The sequence below is a fragment of the Lissotriton helveticus genome, chromosome 8 (genome assembly GCF_964261635.1).
Source record: "Lissotriton helveticus chromosome 8, aLisHel1.1, whole genome shotgun sequence".
Lineage (NCBI taxonomy): Eukaryota > Metazoa > Chordata > Amphibia > Caudata > Salamandridae > Lissotriton > Lissotriton helveticus.
Genome location: NC_136069.1, coordinates 775,320,495 through 775,341,334, shown reverse-complemented (window position 1 = coordinate 775,341,334; position 20,840 = coordinate 775,320,495). Strand labels below are relative to the sequence as shown.

At 47.8% G+C, this 20,840-nt stretch overlaps 1 protein-coding gene across 1 annotated transcript in view; it reads left to right on the top strand.

Annotated features, from left to right (window-relative positions):
* LOC144772911 (uncharacterized) overlaps window positions 1-20,840 on the top strand; it is a 2,519,762-nt gene that overhangs the window by 549,272 nt on the left and 1,949,650 nt on the right. The window contains exon 12 of the mRNA XM_078657606.1: window positions 17,311-17,400. The gene's annotated coding sequence lies outside the window, so the exon portion shown is untranslated. The remainder of the gene's footprint in view (window positions 1-17,310; window positions 17,401-20,840) is intronic.

Below are 20,840 nucleotides of genomic sequence, written 5' to 3'. Positions count from 1 at the left end.
GACATCGACCCCGGCCTCCACCTCGAGGTAGACATTGAGCTGGACTGGCATCGACCGGCGTCAGATTCGGCGCCAAATGGTGCTTTTGTGCTTCTGTTCAACCCTGGCTCTTTGTGACCAGATTGGCAGCCAGAGGAGGGTGAGGAGGACTGGAGACCCTTTTAACCGATCAGCTAGGTTATGAACCCAACTGGAGACAAGACCTGGGGGAAGCCTGTGGCCTGGATACCTCACCAGACCGTAGCATGTTGTGTCCTCCTACCGTGGCGACGGAGGAGGGAGCATATTACTCAGTGGTGTTGCGTAGGGCAGCTGAGGCTCTCCACCTCGAGCTACCTACGATGGCAGTTAGGACTAACCTCCTGACAGAGGTGCTTCAACCGGCAGTGAGCTCTTCAGAGCCCTTACAACTGTTTAATGAAGCCTAACGGACATCCTTTTGGCCACCTAGTCCAGGCCCAATAGAGGGGCTCCTGTGAACAGGATGATTGCCCGACACCACCGCCCAGCCCTGGGTGACCCCACTTTCTTCTTCCAACACTCCACCCCTGAAAGCTTGGTGGTCCAAGCCTCCACCTCCAAGGGTGCATTCCCTACCATTCCTCCTGATAGGGAATCCAAAAAGCTGGACCATCTTTGGAAGAAGATGTTTTCTTCGTCCAGCTTGGGACTGCGGTTGGGAAAGACTGCATGTCTGTTGAGCAGTTACACCCACTCCATGTTGGATACGGTTGTGCATAAACTGCCTCAGTGCCTGGAGGGGGCCCAGGCCGTATTCTCTCAAGCAGTTGCCGAAGGGAGCGACGCAGCACAGTTTACCATCCGCCGTGGGCTGGATACCGCCGACTTACTAGGCAGGACGATTTCCATGTCTGTGGCCCTTCGACACTACACCTGGTTGAGATAGACTGTTTTTTCTGGGGATGTCTAATCCACCGTTATCGACATGCCCTTTGTTGGCCGTCGCCTATTCAGTGACAAAGCAGACAGCGCACTATAGTGCTTTAACGACTCTCGGGCTACGGCCTGGTCCTTGGGTCTCCTCACCACCTGCCCTGCGCAGTTTGCTTTTTGCCCCTTTTGTGTCTACGGAAGGGATGCCCACCATGTCACGTCCAGAGCCACAGGCCAGCGCAAGCTGTTCAGCCCCTGCGCAGCCGGGGACGTGGGAATCAACACCGTGGTTCTGGGGGCCAGCGGGCTGGCCAGTCCAACACAGCCCCCTCTGCGGCAGCCTCCAAACCCTCCTAGTTTGACCTTTCAGGGCCACAATCTCCAGTGGGCAGCATGATTCACCATCACCGCCCCCAACTGGCGCACAATCACATCGGATAGGTGGGTTTTGCAAATGGTCTGAAGGGGCTACTCCGTCCCCTTAGAGACTACCCCTCCATCCATACCACCTCAGTACCATCGCATGTCAGAGGATCATCTTGGCCTTCTCCTACAGGAAGTTTCAGCACTCTTGGCCAAGGGTGCCATCGAGCGAGTTCCTGTCCCAGAAGTAGGTTGTGGTTGCTATACCCACTACTTTCTGGTGCCCAAGAAGGACAAAGGCCTGCGCCCTATCATGGACCTCAGGGACGTCAACAGGTTCTTCCGGAAGGAAAAGAGCAAGATAGTGACGCTGGCTCAAGTCCTGTCGGCCCTTGACCCTGGTCACTGGATGGTAGCATTGGACTTGCAGGATGCTTACTTTCACATCCCTGTCCTGCCGGCCCACCGGCGTTACCTACGGTTCACGGTAGTCCACAAGCACTTTCAGGTAAGCCGTGCTCCACTTTGGCCTTAGCAGTGCCCCTCGGGTTTTTAACAAAAGTGATGGCGGTGGTCTCAGCTCATCTGCGCAGATCAGGGGTTCCAGTCTTTCCCTATCTCCACGACTGGCTGTTGAAGACAGGCTCGCCCTAGGCTGGCGTCTCCCACTTCCAAACTGCGTCCGACCTCCTGCATTCTCTGGGGTTTTCCATCAACGTGCCAAAGTAACACCTCACTCCCTCTCAGAAGCTCCTCTTCATCGGAGCCATTCTGGACACCACGCAGTTTTGGGTCTATGCTTCCGAACAGCAAGTCTGAGATATTCGGGCTATGATTCCAATCTTTCAGCCCCTATCCCGGGTTTCGATCAGGATGACCCTGAGGCTGCTGGGCCTCATGGCCTCCTGCATCCAGCTGGTAGATCATGCCAGGTGGCATATGCGGGCTCAGCAGTGGGACCTAAAGTTCCAGTGGGTGCAGCATCAGGGGAATCTGTCTGATGGCTTCCAGATCTTGGAGGGCACTGCATGACAATTGCAGTGGTGGCTAACAAACTAGGATTGGGTCAAGGGCAGATCCCTCTCCCTTCCCCAACCAGACCACAGAGTGGTGACGGACACGTCCCTTCTGGAATGTGGCGGCCAAATGGGAGAGGCTGAGATCAGAGGCCTCTGGTCTATGGCTGAGTCCAGGCTCTACATCAACCTTTTGGAGCTCCGGGCGATCCGGCTTGCACTATAGGCATTCCTTCCCTCTGTTCGGGGAAGAGCAGTGCAGGTGTTCATGGACAACACAACCCCCATGTGGTACTGCAACAAACAGGGCGGGTGGGGTCATGGACCCTATGTCAAGCCGCTCTCTGTCTCTGGACATGGCTGGAGCATTAGGGCATATCCCTGGTGATTCAACACCTGGCAGGTTCTCTGAATGCCTGTTCGGACAAACTCAGCCGCAGGTGCATGATGGATCACGAATGGCGTCTCTTTCAGAAGTGGGGAGAGCCTTGGTTAGATCTATTTGCCAATGAAGAGAATGCGCAATGTCAGCAATTCTGCACGTTGGCATTTCCAAGGCGGCATTCGCTAGGCAACCCTTTTCGTTGCGAGTGGAGATGCGGTACTCTATACGCATTTCCGCCTATACCACTTCTGCCCAGAGTGCTGAAGAAGATCAAGCGCGACCGGGCCCAAGTTATTCTTGTGGCTCCGGATTGGACATGAAGAGTCTGGTATACCAAGCTGCTACACATGGCCATCGATCCTCCAATCAGACGGCCTCTTCGGGAGGATCTTCTGTCGCAGCAGCAGGGGACAGTCCTCCACCCGAACCTGTTCAGTCCCCACCTCCTTTTTTTTTTTAATTCTTTTTATTTGGTTTTAAACATACAACAAGCATCAGCACCTTTTCACTGATAACAGCAGGTACATACATATTATTCTCGTATTGTATTCACTACAGACATATGGAAAAGATCTCCGTTTGACACATGAAAATATTTCATGACATAGGCATTTTATCCAAAACTTGGTTTAGAAGCTTAATCCCACTACTCACCTCCATGAGACATTGCAACAGCATCATGTTACGTCACATTGAAGTGACAAACCTCTTCTCAGTCAGCACTCAGCATGCACCATCGTATCTGAACTACTCCTCTTATCTAGCATATGTCTCTCCATGTACATTGAAAAGCGCAATTATTGAAATGCCCAGGGGGCTTTGCGGCAACTCACGGAGGCTCATAAGGGTGTGTTATTAAATAGCATGTCAAGGGGGCCCAGATGTCCCTTGGTCTAGTTGCAACAGGCAGCAGTTCTGCATATGTGGTAGGTCGCTCTTGGCAAGTCATTAAATCTGCAATCCAGACCTTAAATTTAGGTGCCCGTCCCCTACCCCAGCAACAGGCCACCCGCCTCTTGGCCATAAGCAGTGCTAAAGCAGCAGGTGTTCCACTCGCAGTGGTTTAACATAACTGAGTAGCGCCATCAGTGGGGAGGGTTCAACTTGCGTGTTTAACATTAGTGTCAGAGCTGCAAATTCTTGTACCCAATAGGCGTTCACTCCTGGGCATTCCCACGCCAGATGTAGGAAGTCCGCACCAGGAGATTGACACCTGTCACACCTGTCCGATTCTCTAAGCCGGTACCTGTGTAGCCTGATGGGAGTATAATATATTCCATGTAGGAATTTATAGTGCACTATACGAAGCCTGCTACTGGGTGATACCCGCTCCGTTTGGAGGCAGCTGAACTCCCAATGGTGATCAGTTAGCTCAAATTCCAGCTCTTCGCTCCACCATATGTGGGACTGTGTATGTGACAGCACTCTCAGTGTATGTACTGTCCTATATATTTGGGAGACAAGGCATTTAGCAGTCGCGCATTTCAGCATTGATTGCAGTGGTTCTAAAATCTCTGGTTCCTCAGGGAAGTCCGGGGTGAGATACCGAATCCCTTGTCTAAGGTGGACATTAAGAAACGTGTCAAGCGGGGTTTGCTGCATGCCCTGAAACAGTTGTTCAGCAGTGCAGAAGCGGCCTTCATGATATAGGTCCCCCCAAGTGCGCAGGTGGGTACGTTCCCGGAATTTATGAAAGAGTATTTCTTGGAGAAGAGGCATGGTAGGATGATAAGTGAGCGGCAAAAGCGGTGAATATAGTATATCTACATTCAGCATGTGTCTTGTGCGTTGCCTAACCGTGACCATGCATGTGATGGTATTTGGCGTCCTTTCCCTGACCCCAGTTGGTTCATATAGAGCGCCATTTATAGGGATTGGGTGAGCCAGCCAGTGCTCAGCCGCAACCTGTGGCATATAACGTGGCTGCGACACCCAGAACCAGGCATAATGAGCCTGTGCACTGAGATAGTACAACTTGAAATTCAGTATTCTGAATCCTCCCTGTTCAAAAAGGCATAATAAGGATATTCCATTGCAGCCTCGGCTGTTTCCCATCCCATACAAGTCTTGTTAGTGCAGATCGAAGTGTTTTGAAGAAAAACGTCCACGGATAATATGGAATATTTAAGAAGAGATAAAGTAATTGGGGAAGGATCACCATTTTAATTAATGACGCTCGCCCGGCTATGGACAGAGGCAACGTAATCCAACGGTTGACGCAGTCCTGTATGCGGGTTATAGCAGATCCATAATTTAATCGCATGAGTTCCCCTCTATCCTTAGTCACCCGTATTCCCAGGTATCTCAATTCATCCTCGCACCACTCTAAAGGATAGTCCAGGGGGAAACGAATAGTAGCTTCGGTAAATGGGAAAATACTGGATTTCCCCCATTTAATCTGAATCCCAGACAGCTTCCCAAAAACTATAAATTCCCTAAGAATCGGGTTCAGATTTTGGTGCGGATCTCAGACATATAAGGTGATATCATCAGCATATAGCAACAGGCCAATGTGACACAGACACAGATCCCAGCCTCCCCCACGGCAGGCAGTAGCGACCCTGCGAATCCCAAGTTGCTCCCGCCAGGTGGAACGGAACCCGTTTTTTCACAAGGATCGCGGTGCCTCTCGCATAAGAGGAATAAGAGGAGAAGATTCTGTGTTACGCCCATTTACTTGAAAAGTTGTTCGAGTTGTTAGGTGTGAAGTGTGTCTCCTGCAGGATAGCTATGTGTGCCTTGTCCCTATCCAGGTATGTTAAAATCTGTCTCCTCTTTCTCTGGTCGCCCAGACCTCTAACATTCCATGTAATAACATTTAGTGCTTCCGAGTTTACATCAGCCATACTCCTCAAACCTCATCAGCAACCTGCATGTTACCCGGTGAGTGTAGCCTCTCCATTGTACCTCAGTGTAGTGTCCTACATTAAATCGGTTGCGGTGCTCACGCAGTACCTGGAACTACCTTTGTATTGTTAATGAAAGGGGGATCCTGATGCCTACCCCTGGTATTCAGAACTAAAACAGAACACCCCTCTCCACCCCCCACCCACTGAAGCAGCCCCAACTTGCCAGTAGTAATCTCTCGCCCACCCTCTCCCATTCTAAACAAGAACAGTACTGCAGCCTTTGCAGTATACACCTAATGAACAAAAACCCAGGGGGTGATTCCCGATAGGGGCTAAACTCTAGGTGGCTACATATACATCCCTCGCCCCCAGAGCCCACTTTAGGTGGAACGTCTGGACCCTAGAGGGCAGAGGGTGCCCGGTGTACATTATACATCATTCAATATAACTCCTCATACATATAGCATTCGCGGGCCTAGAAACAAGACCCAGCACCCCAATAATCAATGTGTCCCATCTTACTCAAAAGTCTATAAATGTGGCAAGGATGTGTTCATTGTGAATCTTCTTCTGCTCCGGTCAATACAGATTGTTGTGATGCCGCCATGTCACCGTCTGTGCGGGCCGTGCGACGTATGTGTTTGAGGAAATCCTCCACCTGCTGCGGTTTCGTGAAGAATCGCTGCCTGCCTGCCCTGATGTGTAACCCGAAGCCTCGCCGGATAGTGCAGTGCATAATCGATTTGTGCTTTTCTCAGTTTGGCCTTAACGTCCATAAATTTCCGTCTCTCTTCCTCCACTATGGGTGTAAAATCTGGATATATGGAAAAAGTATTCCCTTCAAACGACAGGGTCTGTTTGCTCCTCGCCGCCTGTAGAGCCACATCCCGGTCCCTGTAGTTGAGAAGCCTCGCTATTATGGGGCGTGGAGTGCTACCCGATGGAGGACGCTGTCCAAGAGATCTGTGTGCCCTCTCCACAATGAACTGACTTGAGAAGGAATCAGCGCCAATCGCAGCCACCAGCATTCTTTCAACGTATTCCTCCATTCTTCCAGTGTTGGTGGACTCAAGAATACCTATCATGCGTATATTATTGCGCCTACTGCACGCTTCCAAATCCTCATTCTTCGCTGCAACAATTTTTAGAAGCTTGTCCATGTGAGCAAGTTACGTGGCATTTCGGGCTGTTGTATCCTCAGTATCCGAGATGCGTCTCTCCGTTTCTTTTGTACGATCTTCGTGTCCTTCCAGCTTGTGTGCAATAGCATCCATACGGGACGACATACGATCAACTTTATTCACAATGGTGGCAAAGCCTTGCCGGACCTCCTGCAGGATGATCTGTACATCATTGCTGTGAGCAGCTGCCTCTTCTCGGGTCTCCCCTCCTTCTTCCAGGGTGCGGTCCTCCTGGACAGTACGTGTACTTTTCTTGGCCATTTCAAAGTTCAGTTTTGGTTACCTTGTGTCTGGTTTCCCCATACTGGTACCGGGGCATGGCTTAGCTGATGGTGACACCAGTTTTGCCCTTACTGTCCTGCAACAAGAATGGCTCAGACACCCACGTGGCTGTCAGTACACAGCTCCTATTAGGCGCAGGCTGGACAGTGCTGCAAGACCGCACCAGGCAAGCGAGCTGCAGCTATTTTTCCCAGAATCGTGTCACGTAGCAGCCACGATCATCAGGGATAGCCACAGGTCTTCACAACTGTCACACCACCCAATGCCGGTCCGGAGCGTGTCGTCGCTAGCAAAAACCCAGGCGTCACTGCCTAGCTCCTTTCCTGCCATGTGGAGCTCCCATGATACTCAATGGTCATTCAGCCAAAAAACTCAGAGTAGCTTCAAAGGGCACTATTCAATGGCTTTGCTGCATGCAGCGCGAATATCAGTTGGCATATCGATGTGTCGTGCCCTCTGACTCCCAAGGCAATCCACCTTTGCTTCCTTGTCACTAAGCATGGGCGGAATTTGCGATATGCAAATTTGCACGAATTTGTAATCGCCATTCCCAAAAATCCGCCAAATTCTGCGAGCTTGCGCATTTTTTTTGCGAGTTCGCAAGATTTTTTTTACCAGTTTGGGAACGAGAACTTGCGCATGCGGTCACAATGGTCACAAACATGTTGTTTCCACTTAACCAGCCTGCCTGCGATGCCTTTTTCCTGTTTCGGGTCGCAATGACGTGTTTGCGTTCGCAAATTCCTGTTTCGGGTCGCAATGACGTGTTCGGGATCGCGGCGTCGCTCGGCCAGCTACCAAAATCTCGCAGCGCACGCAAACAGGAAGGAAAACTCATCAGCGAACGCAGAATCATGGTAAGTCAATGCAGCGCGCGCGATATTGCATAAGCGTGAACAAGAAAAAATAATCCGCCAACTCAAGAATTGCGGATTTTTGGACAATTTCGAGCGATTCGCGAAATTGCCAAAAATTTGCAAATTCCGCAAGCAGAACGAATTTTCCGCCCATACATACTCGTCACAATATTGTGGTCTAAGGATGCTCAGCCCCAAGGTGGTGCCAGCTCGGGGTTCCCACCAGCATGTCTTCCTCCTGCAGGCCATGTGTGCAGCTCGCCAAGTAATAGCCTCCCACGTACCTCTGCACCTGCCGCAAGGGAAGGTTAGGGCCAGCACTGCCCCTCAGGTCTCAATTCATGGGGAGGAGGGGGGGCACATCAGCCGCCTTCCAAATAAGTCTCGGCCAGGTCCAGCAGTATCTCCCCGACCGCCGCTTTTTACCGCACTCCCGCTGAGAGAGATCGGCTCTCCAGGTCACTCCAGGGCGCCAATCTCTTTACTGTGGGGGCCGCACAAGTGAGGGCTTTCATTAACCTGTAATCCCAGACCTCGCTGCTGCTGGTCCGCCACTGCTTCTCCCACCGTCCCTGCTATGTCTCCGCTGCGCAGAGATCACACTCCGTTCTCCGGCACTGCCAGATGTCTCTCGGGCTCAACTGCAGTGCCGAGCTCCACCATATAAGTTGAATCCGGCGCGTCTGGCCCACCCTGCGGACTATACTGCGCCCGTGCGTCCGCGGAGTCAGGTGGCCGCAGTAGCCGCTCTGCTCTCCACTTCCCATTCTCGCAGCTCCTCCAATATTTCACTACTCCGTATCTTGGGCCGCCTTGGTCTGATTCTACCTGAAATCACAGCGAGTCTGCTAGGGGGTTTACTCTTCACACCAGCAGCGAGTCAGATGCAGAGGAGTTCTGGAAATCAGGATAATTACAGGATAAATGAACCGGGCTGTAGGAGCCTCACAGAGGTGCGGCCATTTTACATGTGCGCGACCTAGCGCCCCCCCAGTCTCCACCTCCTTGCGTGGAGATTGAGCGGCGGTAGTTGATGTTGTTTGACCTGCCTCCTGAAGTCTGTGATGTAATCTTGACAGCAAGGCGTCCCTCCACAAAGACGGTATACGCCTTCTGATGGAACAAATTTGTTGCATGGTGCACAGCAAAGGTTGTGGATCCCCTTTCCACCCCTCTTTCTGAGGTTCTGTTGTTCCTCCTTTCTTTGGCCCAGCTGTCCCCTGTTGTAAATCATTTCCTTAAGGGCATTACTCATCTTTTTCCTCCTGTTCCCTTCGTAATGCCTCAGTGGGACTTGAACTTGGTTCTTACATACCTTAAGTGCACTCTCTTTGAGCCATTACATAACTGTCCTCTCAGGCTTCTGACTCTGAAAGTGTTCATTTTGGATCCAGATGGTGGAGCCTCTCTTCCTCTTTGGAAGGATGCGGAGGCGGAATTAGTTGGGCAAAGTGATGGTTTGGCCAATGTGAAAGGAAGTAACCACCTTTGGGGGTAAGGAAGGTCTAGTTCTGAGGACTACCTTAACCGGATGAACAGCCAGAAAGGGAGGCTTGGAAGAAAGACCTGGTAGCTCACTCACCCTGCGCGCAGAGGTGATGGCCTCCAGGAAGGCAGTTTTCAAAGTTAAAAGCCTGAGAGGTGTGTTGCCCAAAGATGGCATGCATCGCTACGTAGAAAGCTCAAAGCTGGGCAGGGGTCGCTTTGGGTCCTGGGAAGGGAGGGAAACACAGAGCCGATCCTTCGGGCTCTGCACATGGAGCCATGGGAGGAGCACCACCCGTATCCCTTGTTGCGTCGGCTGACGGACAGGGAAAATTCAAAGAGCGACGATGCTTCTTTGACTTATTTTTGTGCTTCAACTTACCTGACACTGAGTGCAAAGACTTGGAAGAAGAATGATGGTGGCTCTGTGACCGGTCCCTCGACCTCCTACGCGACCGGGACCTCGAGCGGCGTGGAGCCGACTGCCGGGCCTCGAGAATCTTTCTGAACAACTCCCCCAAATACTTCAGATTTATAGTCCGGCGGTCGGAGCACAACTTGGTGTTGTGGTCGCGCCCCAAGCAGAAGAGGCACACACAGTGTGGATCCGTCACTGACATCAGTCAGTTACAGGAACTACAAGCCTTGAAGCCAGGCATCCCTCGTACACCAGGAGTCGATGAACTCATAAACTATTTCGACAAAAGTCGAGAAAAAGTCAGTCAAAAAGTGACTGGAGGTACCACTCTCTCCATATCTACGCTAGCTGGTGTGGAAAAAGAAAGAACTGACGTCAGCACGAGAAGGGGGCATCTATGTAGCTACTGTGACATCATCCCAGCGACCAAGACGCCGATGACTCAACACAGAGTCAACTGACGCCACCTTTTGACACGCAGAGGTACTGCTGACGAAAAACTTTCGGGATCCAGTCTAACGCCAGGGGGTAATTCTAAGGTAAGGAATCTATAACTAACTGTTTCTTTCAGATATTCTTTTTCAGTGGACTTTAGGGATCTGCCAAAGGGTTCTACCAAAACTGGACTACTGTCCAATGAACTGGGCATGACACCAGTCATGAGACAACCAATGGGCGATGACAGATTATCCATCGTCATAGCATAAAGAGCTACCGCCTGGCTCACCTTCGTAGATCTCTAAAGTGAATCATGCTTGGTATTCATCATTCCCAGAGTGTGAGTGGTTGTGCGATGAGAGGCAGGAGGTGTGGGGAGTGGTAGCCAGAGGGGTGGGTTGGGAATATGCCTCTTCAGGAGGATCTTCTGTGGACGCAGCAGGGGACAGTCCTCCACGCGAACCTGTCCAGCCTCCACTTCCTTGCATGGAGATTGAGCAGCAGCAGCTGATGTCGTTTGACCTGCCTCCCGAAGTCTTTGATGTAATCTTGGCAGCCAGGCGTCCCTCCACTAAGATGGTAGATGCCTGCAGAGAGAACAAATTTGTGGCATGGTGCACTGCAAAGGCAGCGGATCCCCTTTCCGACCCTGTTTTTTAGGTTCTCTTGCTCCTCCTTTCTTTGGCCCAGCAGGGCTTTGCTCTGGACACTCTAGAGGGCTATCTCTCGGCTATTTCAGCCTTCCTTAGGCTTCCTGATCAGCCTTCTCTTTTCAAGTCCCCTGTTGAAAATCGTTTCCTCAAGGGCATTAATCATCCTTTTCCTCCCCTTCCCTTCGTAATGCCTCAGTGGGACTTGAACTTAGTTCTTACATACCTTATGTCCGCTCCGTTTGAGCTGTTACATAACTGTCCTCTCAGGCTTCTAACTTTGAAAACTGCCTTTCTGGTGGCCATCCCCTCTGTGCGCAGGGTGAGTGAGCTACAAGTTCTTTCTTCCAAGCCTCCCTTTCTGGCTGTTCATCTGGATAAGGTTGTCCTCAGAACTAGACCGTCCTTTCTTCCCACGGTGGTTACTTCCTTCCACATTGGCCAAACCATCACTTTACCCACCTTCTGTCTAACTCCACATCATTCAAAAGCGGAAGAGATGCTCCACCGTCTGGATCCAAAATGTGTGCTTTCCTTCTACTTGGATTGCACCAAACAATTCCGGTGGACAACCAGCTCTTTGTTGATTACATGGGTCTAAGAAAGGTCGGGCTGTGGACGAATGGACCATCTCCAGGTGGTTGTTCTGTGCATCAAAGCTTGCTACTCTTTGGCAAAGAAGGAGCCTCCAGTGGGGCTGCGTGCCCATTCCACCACGGCGAGGGCCGCTACTACTGCTTTGGGACGCGGAGTCCCTCTTAATGACATTTGTCAGGCAGCTACGTGGGCATCGCTGCACACATTCACCAAACGCTACTGCCTGGACAGCCAAGTCCAGAGAGACAGATTCTTTGGCTGTTCGGTTCTCCAGTACTTTCTGGTGTGAACTTAGTTCTCAGACCCACCTCCGGTGTTGGTATTGCTTGAGTATCTATTCTTAGGTAAAGAATCTATACCTAACTGTTCCTTGCAGATGAACAAGTTACTTACCTTCAGTAACAATATATCTGTAAGAAACATATGTTAGTTATAGATTCCATACTGCCCCACCCATCCTCCCCTTTCTGCGTACTGACTTCTAGGGTTAAGGACTTCCTTTCAGGGCCCTAGTTTTGGGCTCCAGTGGTCAGTGTCTTGCATGATTCTGCGCTTCCGGCGTGGAAAGTCGTGTACAGAACTGACATCAGCGCGCAAGAGTGGCATCTATGTAGATACCGCAACGTTGTCCTGGCGACCATGACGCCGACGCTGAACACGGAATCTTCCGACGCCACCTTTCGAGGTACTGCTGACAAAAAAAATTCCGGATCTAGTCTGATGCCTGGGGGTAATTCCAAGGTAAGGAATATATAACAAACCTATGTTTCTTACAGATATATCATTACAGAAGGTAAGTAACTTGTTCATTCATGAAACAGTCCACATCTGCTAGCGGCCACGAGGAGTCTGTCAGCATGATGAAATGGGAAGCAAAAAGGCATATGGCTACTGCACTAGAGACTTTTCATTCTATACCAAGTTAACAGGTATCCCTTAGACATTTCTTTATGTGGTTTGCCAGCAAACCAGTTGAATATTAAAAAAAAACATGCAATGGTGCAACTGGCTAATTTTTTTATGACACAGATACTAAAGCCACTAGACCAATCACTAAAGTCATAGTTGGGTAGTTTCGGACCAATGACGGCAGTGTTCCACAAAGCAACATAATAAGTACACTTCAATTTTCAATAGTGGGAGACAGGAAATGTGGAAATTTCAGGCATTACACAGTCCACACAAATTATTTACTCATTCTTCTGCCTACCTAAGGCAGGGTATGAGCAATGCCTTGAAAACCTTCATTTATGTTTACTAGTATTCTGAATTCCTCCCATTAAACATCTTTGAGTTATATCTGAGCTTAGATTTATTAAATAATTGGCCGACAATTTTAATGTTTTTATTGACCAACAAATAACGTATTTCATTTAATTGAATAGCATACATTGCCATTACTCTACATTAATGCTTCAATATGACACACTATATACAATGCATCAGGGGGTGACTGAAAGCTTACTCTATTAGACAAGATTATTGAGCTCCTTGTTTCCCACTTTATTCACTTTACCTCCCTTTTGTGCTTGTTTCCTATCACCAGCAATCATCTTTTAGGAATTAGAGTCATGTCTTGAGTTAACTTTATCCAATGGACATGGCATGCCCACATTATTGGTGAGAAGGTAAAAGTGACCCAGAGCGGCTATCAAAGAATAACTCTCAAGCCCTAATTTCAAAAGCCAATCTGTTTAACTGTACATTACTCTTTCATATTCATCTTAGCGTCATGCTGATTTTTTTGTAATGGTGACGACAGTACTTTAAGGCTTTATATTAAAGGCATGACACTGTAAAATATGGACCCGGTCAGTGCCAACACAAGGAACAAAGCCAAAGAGCAAGCGGGCCCCAGCAAATAACTGAACCAACAAATACTGGCACTCTAGTATTCAACCTTTCTGACATACCCCTTACCAATGAGGAAACCAACGTCCTGAACAAAGGACTGTCATTTGTCCCGACCACTAGACTAGATACTTTCAAACTCCATGTCGAACTGACCGAGTTTTTCAGAAAACTGAGGTTAAAAGCGTTTTTCGAAAATAAGGAGAAACCCAATGACCCAGAAATCACTAATGAAACAGGGCTGAAACTTAAATCCAACTTCACCCCGCCACCTGCTACCGTGCCAGTGGAGATCAGCACCTTCGAGTTGGCAGTATACTCAGAGGTCGAGAAATTACAGCCCCAAAACCATTTCAATAATCTTTCCTTCCAAGACAGGGAAATCGTCAAGAAACTCCAAAATGACCCTACCCGCATCATCAAACCAGCGGATAAAGGAGGTGGGATAGTCATCATGAACAAAAGCGACTACGACACCGAATGCCGCAGACTATTAAGCGACACTCGTAACTACAGGAAATTACAGAGAGACCCATCCAAAGATTTACAGAAAAAGATCACAGAACTAGTGCAAGAGGCTTCTGACGCAGATTACATCTCGAAGCAAGAAGCTGAATATCTCAATACACGTGATGCAAAAGTACCCTATTTTTACATCATGCCCAAGGTGCACAAAGGGGTCACCCCACCACCGGGCAGACCCATAGTGTCAGGGATTAAATCCCTCCTAGAACCACTATCACGGTTCTGTGATCACTACCTAAACCCGTTAGTTCAGAAAACTCGATCCTACATCCAGGACACGAAACATCTCCTAAACATCATCAGAGATGTCAGTTTCGACCCAGAAAAGCATCTCCTGGTTGGACTGGACATTGAGAGCCTATATACGAGCCTCCCTCAAGATGCCACACTGAAGGTACTCCATGATGTCCTGATGGAGATTGACTGGCAACATCGCACCCCTCGTCACTTCATCCTGGACTGCGCCTCATTGGCATTAAAAGAGAATTATTTCAAATATGAGGACACATTCTTCCTACAAACTAATGGTACCTCTATGGGGAGTGTCTTTGCGCCCAGCGTGGCCGGGCTATACGTCTACCATTTTGAACAGACAAACATCGAAGCCCTCACGAACCCCTACTCAGCCAATATATCAATTTGGCGTCGATATATCGACGACATTTTCATTGTCTGGGAGGGTAATGAGGAGACACTGAAAGACTTCCTCACTTGGATCAACAACCTTGACCCATTTCTCAAATTCACCTGCACTAGCAGCCCAACGGAACTAGCATTCCTAGACCTCAACATAAGACCTGATCAGGGAGGCCTAACAACAACCACTCATTACAAACCAACATCCAGGAACTCTTTGTTGCGCTTTGACAGTTTCCACCCCAGACCCCTGAGGGAGAACCTTCCATTTGGACAGTTCCTGCGCATACGCCGGAACTGCAGCAACCTCCACGACTTTAAACACCAGTCCAAAGCCTTGGTCCACAAGTTGGAAGACCGTGGTTACCCAACTAGAATCATCTCAAAATCCTGCAAACGAGCACGTAACCAGAACAGGGAGGCTCTTCTTGAAACAGTTGTCAAACCACCAGAAACACCTATCATGACATGTGTCACCACTTACAACACCGCCTCAAACCAGGTCTCTAACATAATTCGCAAAAATTGGAAGATCATCAATTCAGGCACGAGGAACTGGGATCCCCCCCGGTTCGCTTACAAAAGAGCACAGAATTTGAAGGACCAGCTGGTATCCACGAGACCCAGAAAGATACAACAGACAGGCCAAACAATTTTGAATACATGGGGTCTACCAGAAATAATAGGCCATCAACCGTGTTACAATTGCAGCGTCTGCCACCTGACTACCCCTTCCAAAACATTATCGTTGGAAAATGGAAAAACCTGGACACAACGACAATTTACTAACTGTAACTCATCTAACTTAATATACCTAATCACCTGTCGTTGTGGTTTGAGATACATTGGTATGACTACCAGGAAAGTCAGAACCAGGATGACTGAACACAGGAGCACAATGCGCTGTGGCAAAAACATCAGCAAGCTGACCCAACACTTCATCGTGCAAAATCACACTCCGAACGACTTCACCTGGACGGTCATCGAACAATTCGCTCCTTCGTGCTGCGATGAGAAAACTCTGCTCTCCAAAGAGCAGCGCTGGATTTATCGCCTTTCTACCCATACAGAGGGGCTCAACGATTCCATCCCGTGGAATGCTCTAGCCAGATAAACACTCCAAAACAATTAGTCTGTATCCCTGTCTGCGCTCAGACTCGTGGTCTGTCCCTACTCTGTATTTGCCTTTATGCCGTTAATACGCTATTGTTGCTTTTTAAACCTCAATGGTCCCACACGGGCCCTTTTCCTTTGGTACCCCCCCCATTTGCCTTTATGCCTCTAATTCGCTATTGTTGCTTTTTTAAACCTTAATGGCCCCACACGGGCCCTTTTTCTTTTTCTTTGGTAACCCCCATTGCGCACGCGCCAGTGTGCACATGCCACTACTACTGTTGTCCAGCGTCTCCTCACTCCCAATGGCGCCAAGGCGCATGCGCTAATGTATAGAGCTCACGCATGCGCTGGAACCCCTCACCGCGCATGCGCAACGCGAGTGCCGCTAGCTACCTGCACACGCGCGCTAAGAGCCAGCGCGACCGCACCCTCTCCCCTCTCCAGGTGCTACCAATTGAACCGGCTATTTAAGCCCATACCTGATCCATGCAAAGTTCACTCGGGACACTGGAGCAGGACGATAGGTCGCAGGAGCACGCTGATCGGAAATACCGTGAGTAAAACGAGTGATCTCTACACGACGCTCTGGGTAAGCAGCATTTTCTCTCTACAGGTACCATCCTAACTTTGACCTTTTACAACGTTAAGGGTCTTCTTTCCCTCCCTGCCAAGTGACCCATGAGGCTTTAACAGCAAGTAGCAAGTGTGAGGAATTATGTACCATACTTACCTGTACCTCACGCTATGCTTGTTTCGCTGTGTAGCCCACCACCGCCACTGCGTTTAAAACGTTACCGCCATATTTCACCTCAGCCATGGCAAACACTCATGGCCACGTTATCTGCCGCTCTAGGTCGCTCACGCACACTAGAAGTCGGCCATATGTTGTGTTTTGGTAAATACCATTCTCACTGGTTCTCCCTTGTATGTCTGTATTGTCTCTGTGTTCCATGTACAGTAAAGTAGAGGGAATCCCCCTCTTACACGTACAGCACCTTAGCGAGTGCGACACTTTTTACCACACATTGTCACTTAATATAGTTTATTATCACTCACACATACTCATTGGTCCTGAGGAAAGCCAGTTTTAATCAAAAGGCCTGGCTGAAACATGTAGACCACAAGGACGTAGGAGCTCTTAATACACTCCACATCGTCCACAGCCTTTTTATCTTGCTAACAGGGGCCCAGGTATTAAATTTACCTTTTACCCTCGGGAACTGGGACCACCTGTATAGCTTTTAACTTTTCACGTTCATTCTCACCATCACTGCACACTCAGCAAGCATACCAGCTCCTCAGTAATCTGGAGTCGCAGCACACCCGGGACACATTCGGTGTCACTGTGGTGGGCCCGATGATGAAGCATGACACCAACTAGGTTGGTGTGTGAGGGCTTCATGACCAAACCTAAGGGTTTGCCCGCAGATATACCCCCTGAGTCTCACTAACACAACCTAGCTAGTCCTATATTGATATTTCTACATATAAACAGGGGACCCGGACTGGCTTACCTAGTCCTCTCTCTCCCTTTTGATTTACTGTAAAATATGTCTCATAGTTTTGCAATAGCTATTGACTTGTTTTACTAACACTGCCCAAGATCTACACTCCACACTAACCAGGCTCAATTAATGTATGTGTAGTTTTAAAGGTCAGCACGATACCTGAAATTGCAGATAATCTTTATTCCAGACCTACATATTGCAGCGTAATAGTTGCTTAATTTATTTTCTTTAATTTGTTATGTCATTTGTTTCGTTCTAGAAAATGAAAACATCACAGAAGGAGATAACCCAGCGGAACCGAATGCTCGTCCTCTGGATGATACAGCGAAACCTAGGACAGGATTCCCAGGTTATACAGATAATAACGCACTTTCTTTCTTAATCTTGCTTATTGATTGCAGTGCAGCTAAAATGGTAATGGTATATGAACATTTCTCAATTTTAAATGCAGAGTTTAGGAAATGGTTATTAACACTTATCATTCAAGGCTGCAAGTACTATTTTCCTGCAGAAATAACACATAGAATTATAGATAGGTAACAGTGCATTACGAGGATGTTCTTCACCAAAGGGGTTCTGAGTGACATCAAAAAGACGAGGAGAGCAGAGCTTGAGGTGTTTATGTCACTCAGAATCCTTAGTTGAAAAAATCTATATAAATCAAGTTTTACTCATCTATAATATAATGTTATACATGACCTCCAAAAGCACATGCCCCACTTTCAACGGCTACACAGGGATGGGGGAGCAATACATAACACAGCCTCTCCTCCCTGTCTAAAATGTAATAAAAATAAGTTTACCGGCAATCCCTAATCAACTCCCATCACCTTCCACGCCTTTCTTACCCTCCTACAGCTGTGCTTTCTGCCAATCAGCACTGTGTTGACCGGCTCTCAATGAGCCCTGTCAACCTGGCCGGGAGGGCCCTCATGGCGTAGCAACAGTGGTTAACAAGTTTTGTGATCAACCGTTGCGACGCCAAAAAAGTGAGTTATGACGTTTAGAAACTGACATATACAATACAGTATCTCCATGCAGCCATACAAAACCATGTGCATTTTCGTGCTCCTGTTCTATAGTACAGGAGAGAGCCCTGCACGTGACCTATATTGATAACTGCATGGGGAATGGTCATGGCCACTGGTATTATGCAACATGGGAGAACCAAATTATGAGGCACAGTAGATTAAATTATGTGGCAAGAAAAGGCAAATTATACAACGTAATGCAGCACATTTTGTGATAGTATTACATCTTTACAGATGTTAACCCTGTTGATGCAAACGTTCTACTACTATATTAATGACCCAGATACGGTTCTACTACTATATTAATGACCCAGATACGCAACGGAAATTTGACTAGTCAAAGTTTGTGAAGGTCCTCAATTGCAACAGGCTTCATCACAATTGTAATAACTTTTGATACATTTGAACGCGATACAATTTTTTTGTTAAACTATTTTTATGGAGCGGGTAATGGATTATGTGGCAATTCCAGTCAGTTGACAGCCTCTTGATATGGTATGCTCTGCAAGCTGTACAACATGGAAATGGGATGAAAGAGAGTTGTAGTTGTTTTGTGTTTCTATAATGTTCAATTTGGAATTCAAGCACTTACGTGCAAAGTTAACTTTACGCTATGCAATGTCTATAGAGCTCAGTACATGGACTAGTAATGATAGACATATGCAGGTTACTAATATAGTGAACATTGCTAGGCTGGATTGGAGTTGATACAAAGGCATGGAAAGAGATATGTAGAAGCTGAAAATGAGGAGTAGTACTGAGGTATTTGGGATCATTAGTGTTAACTGAGCAAAATATAACATGCATTCAGACTGGTAAAGGTGGGTTGGAGTATAGGACTTCAGGGGCCATATTACATAAAGTATCCCAGTGATGCAACGGTCACTTGCACCAGCTTTGCACGGCTCCGGGGCACTCTGGTATTACAGAAGGGACATCAGACACCTGTGCAGCCCCTTCTGCGATACAGATAGCGCTGGTGCACATACAGCACTATCATTAGAGGGAATCTCATTACTACTGCGCTATACTATAGACTAATGCAAAAAAGAAACTAGAGACTCAGGCACAAAGGTAAATGAGCTGTCAGGAGGCGTCTGACAGTGAGCCACATAAAAGATGGTGCACTGTCTGTGCGTCCCTGATGGCAGACCTCAGGAGGGGGTAAAGGGGGTGCTATAGACCCCCTAGACATGCCCTTGCAGGCGGATGGTGTCACTGACTGCACCCGCCTGTAAAGGGTTTTCTCACCTCTATTAAAAGTGCCGGCGAATTTCCGCCTGCACAGTAAAACATGGAGCGTGCACTTCAAAGCCACTTTGTATTTCACTTGAATGCGCTGCTCCAGGGACCCAGGGGCCCAGTTCATGTGCGTTTAGACTGCCTAAATGCTGAAGACTGATAGAGTAGACAATGAAAAAATAAATCATTAAAAGATTGCTGTCGATCAATATGCAGGCGCGCCTTTGTTCATGAATGGGCAGCAATATTTGGGAGTTTTTAAAAGTCATTTAAATATAACATACCATGCCCACTCAAATGGCACCTTTGACAGATTCTAAAGCAATTCATAAATTGCCTTTTGCTGTAGTACTCGTGCTGCACTTGCACTGCAAGTGGCAGAGAAAGCCTAGCATGACTGTAGAGCAGCCGACCCTTGCAAAATGCAACACATATTTATGTAATATCATATAGTATAATATAATATAATGTAATGTAATGTAATATTATATTATATATTGATATATATATATATATATATATATATATATATATATATATATATATATATATATATATATATATATATATATATATATATATATATATATATATATATATATATATATATAACCTACTGGCTGTCTCTATGGGATTTTTGAAAATTCTATGTCTAATAACTTTGGCGTTTGTGGACGGAATTGGCTGACATTTTCAGGAAAAGGGAACATTTTGTTTCTGAGCAGCCCCTGAAAATTTGGGGGGGGTTCGTCAAGGGGGGGCCGAGAAAAAAGGGGGGTCCCAAAACATGTTTTTAACATTGAGTTTTCCATAGGGCGGTTGGCCTCACTTTTAGCCCGAACGGCTGAATGGATTTGCACGAAACTTGGCAAAGTTGTAGGGACTGGTAGCCCGATGTGCCTTTGCTAGGTCTCAATATATGTGCTCCAGTGGATTTTGAGAAATTAACGTTCAAAAAAAGATATATATCTGTAACAGCGGACCGGGCAGCGCTCCAGTTCGCGTACTTTTCGCGTTACGGAGCTTTGTGAAGCGAAGCTGATTGGTTCTCCGGCGTCTGTAAACATTGCAAACAGTCCGTAGCGGCCGCCATCTTGTCTCTCGGTAGGATCGAGAGACAAGAGGAGGCCAAAGCGAAGGGGCAAATGACCATAAGGGGGCATAGTAGATCCTCCTTGACCTCTTAGGTTTGATGTGGAGGTTTTAAAAGGGCCCCGCGGGGCAAAAAAAATAAAATAATAATAATCGAACGGCTGAATGGATTTGCACGAAACTTGGCAAAATTGTAGGGACTGGTAGCCCGATGTGCCTTTGCTAGGTCTCAATATATGTGCTTCAGTGGATTTTGAGAAATTAACGTTCAAAAAAAGATATATATCTGTAACAGCGCTCCGCTTCGCGGAGATAAAATTATCTCTGTATTACCTAGCTGTTGCTAACACCAGTTAGCGACTGCTAGTAGGAGATAGCGACCATCTTGGGCCCCACTTTGCATGTCAGTGATATTTATCACTAA